At 41.3% G+C, this 3402-nt stretch overlaps 1 long non-coding RNA gene across 1 annotated transcript; it reads left to right on the forward strand.

Annotated features, from left to right (window-relative positions):
• The first annotated feature begins 1426 nt into the window (after positions 1–1426).
• LOC144337757 (uncharacterized) lies at positions 1427–3200 on the forward strand. Its single transcript, XR_013411259.1, has 2 exons — positions 1427–1521; positions 2300–3200. It is a non-coding gene; the product is annotated as an uncharacterized LOC144337757 (long non-coding RNA).
• Positions 3201–3402: the final 202 nt, after the last annotated feature.

Below are 3402 nucleotides of genomic sequence, written 5' to 3' on the forward strand. Positions count from 1 at the left end.
GAGTTCAAGACCAGCCTGGCCAACATGGTGAAACCCTGTCTCTACTAAAAATACAAAAATTAGCTGGGTGTGGTGGTGAGTGCCTCTCATCCCAGCTACTCAGGTGGCTGAGGCAGGAGAATTGCTTGAACCCGGGAGGCGGAGGTTGCAGTGAACTGAGATGGTGCTATTGCATTCCAGCCTGGGTGACAGAGTGAGACTATGTCTCAAAAACAAAAACAAAAAAACCCCAAAACAAAACAAAAACAAAACAAGCAAAAAAATTCATAAGAGTGTATGAGTGTGTGTGTGCATGAAAGACAGAGAGAGGGAAAGAGAGAAAGAGAGGAGAGAGAAATAACTGTACAACAATATGCCAATACGTTAATTTCTGGATGAGGTAATTACAGAGATTTAGACGTTTTCCTTTATATTAGTTTTCCGAATTTGCCTGCATTATCTTCAATACACATGCAGTACTTTAATAGTAAGAAAAAAAGTGATAATTTTTGAAAAAGCAGTTCATTGGAGGACTTCTGGAAACACTTAGAGACATTATCTCCGTATTAGATGATTTTCCTATTGCTTTTTTTTAAGAAACAAAATGAGAAAAATCTGGATATTCTGGACTTGGTATTGATGAGAAATCGTATTAATATTCATTTTTATAATCCTGTTACATTGGAAGGTTCTAAAATAACTTCTGAATTACAAAAAAGAGGTGTAATTCTCTTCTCTGTATGTGCATTTAAACTTAAATTTAAATTACATTTATAAACCCATGCAACTCTTGAACCTTGGAGGATCTTAGAGGCAGTGGTCAGCTGGGGCTGGTTCGAGGTGGCTTGCAGCATCTCTTCCCAACTATGCATTCAGTAATGTCAGATTGGTAGCTTGAAATCAGTTACAGTCACAGTATTTACACCACGGCAATTAGCAGATGCTACAAATCAGGACTCCCCTCTCTAGAGCTGGTTGCTAAACATTCGCCAGCACACCATTACTTTAGGGGTGATCTAAACCGTGAAGAAACTGGGGATGGGGGAAATGATCTGCCCAAGGTCACTTGACAGCTTGGAGACAGAGCTGGCTTGACAGTCAGGCCTCCCTACTCATTCCAGCTTCCAAGGGCTTTGCTAAAAACAGCATAACTCAATTTTTGCCAGTGCTGAAGACAAGTGTGTTTATTGCTTTGAGGAGGAGGGAAAACCTCACTTCTCATGGCTCAAGAAAAATGAGCAGGGTGCTCATAACCATTATTTTGTTTTATGTGATTCACAGAGAGACTTAGAGTGATAAGTAAAGACAATTAATCTACATGTGAAGCTAAGCATTTCCCAGATAATTGTTTTTTTTAAAGCTTAAATCCCTGTATTAGACAACACAATATTCTTAGCATTTGTGCAATGATTTGTTAATTAAATTGCTGCTAAAACAATCTTTATTTCTCACCTTAAAATCAGCGGAATATCAATCTACAATCAATACAATGTTGCCTGGAGCCATCTCTTGCTTCAAATTTGCTTCACAAATCTGCTGCAGGTAATTTATACCCAGTCAATAAGACATGTTTCAAAAGCCACTTTTCCCTCCCAACAGGCAACCCTGGTCTAATTTACAACTGGATAAGAACTGGCAAACTATACACACCTGAGTTAAATGTAATTTGTAATAGGATTTTTTTTTTAAAGCAGTAGTGAAAGATTTGATTTCGTTTGTTCGGTATGCAAGTAATCTTTGGCTATTTCCAGGATGATAACCAGAAAACATAAATTGCTTTGTTTCCCTTTCAGGCATAATTTTTTGTTGTTGTTCTTTAGGTGGGGAGTCAGGGGGAGAACTTCAGGGACACGGAACGTAATGATTGCTGTCTGTGGTTCACGTTTTCCGAGTCCACGGGTAATAAGTGGAAAAGGCATCATGATTGTTTAGGTTTTTGTTTTAAGGAAAGGAATTTTTTTAATTCTAAGGCAGTTCTTTCCCTTGTTCCTTTATATTTTAGAAGCAGCAAGAGCTGTCAAGTTTCAGCTGAATGAATGACTTACAAATTAATCCCAGGGCTTGAAATCTCAACAAAGGTTGAAGTCTATAATTAGTGTTAGAAACTGTAATTAACTTATTAGGAAGCCCCGTGCAGTTTGGGTACCTCGTCCCCCACGGGTGGGTACCATCATTAGCAACATTCTCCAGAAAGTGGGTCTCTTAGCTCTCACCCCTCCATTTCATTCTGCCAGCTGCCAATTTGATTGGTTAAGTAGTTTGAACTGCTCAATCCTCTCCTTTTCTTTTGGATTGATGTGTTTATTACTTTTTGTGACAGTGGCTCCCAAGGCAGATGTTCAATAAAGAAAAGAAAAAAATCTGATACAGACCCAAGTCAAGAGAGAAGCGGTGGAGATTGCAGAAAATTGGGAAAGTTATCATAAGCATGGAGCTGTTATTGGAGATTTTGCTTCCAGCGTTTGTAGCAGTTGTGTTATTTACTCTTCAGCAGACGGAAACCTAGCGGGGAATTATCGAAAGCCGAGTTTCCTGAGTTTTAAATTGCACTCGTTTTGTGCACACCGTGGCGGCAGCTCATCAAAGGGAGGGCTAAATTGAAGCTCGGAGAAACTGGAGCTCTTCAGCCTCTGTCTCTGCCTCTGTTTTCCAGAATGAGAGGAATGGACTTAGCTGCTTGATGATTAGGTGGTGTCTATTTAGTGGCATCGGCGAGCAGGGTCGCACTTGGACATGACTGAATATGTACCACTGTCTTCGGGGTTCTCTGGGAACCCCCGACTCCTCACTCCTCACCCACCTTTGTGGCTTTGCCGGGCCTCAGTGCTCAGTTCTGCTGGCTCCTCTCCTGTTTGTCCTCTGTCCCCATGACCCTGGACATCTGCTGCTCTGCTGGGGACCTGGTGACAAACCCGTGCAACTCGACTTCCTCTGGAGCATCTCCTTTGTCTTTACACACCTTTGTCTTTTCCATCCCTGATGTAACCAAAATGCCTTGACTCGGGTACCTTCTAGAGGCAGGTCCTTCAATCAGCATTTCCCTCCAGTGGGCTTCAAGATGTCCGGGTTTCCAAAACCTCCAGGTTTCATGTCTGGACAGCTGCTCCTCCAGTCACCCCAAAGGCCATTTATATCGGGTTTATGCTCCTTCAATTCCCCTTTAGTGTCCTTCAGCACAGTGGATGAAGCTCTTGAATCTATTAAACTACTCTACCATAGAACAAGATGACCTCAAGCTGCTGGTTAACTGCATTTCAGAATTTTAGATCCAAACAAATACATTCGCAGAGCAGTTCCTTTTCTCGACATTTCGTAAAGTATGTTCGTTGACTAAAGCTCTGAGAAAGCCCAAAGTAAGAAAGCTGACTTAATTTTGGCTTTTATCTGGTGTTTCCCAAGCATATCTGGCCATGTAAACCATCA

The sequence above is a fragment of the Macaca mulatta genome, chromosome 20 (assembly GCF_049350105.2).
Source record: "Macaca mulatta isolate MMU2019108-1 chromosome 20, T2T-MMU8v2.0, whole genome shotgun sequence".
Classification (NCBI taxonomy): Eukaryota; Metazoa; Chordata; class Mammalia; order Primates; family Cercopithecidae; genus Macaca; species Macaca mulatta.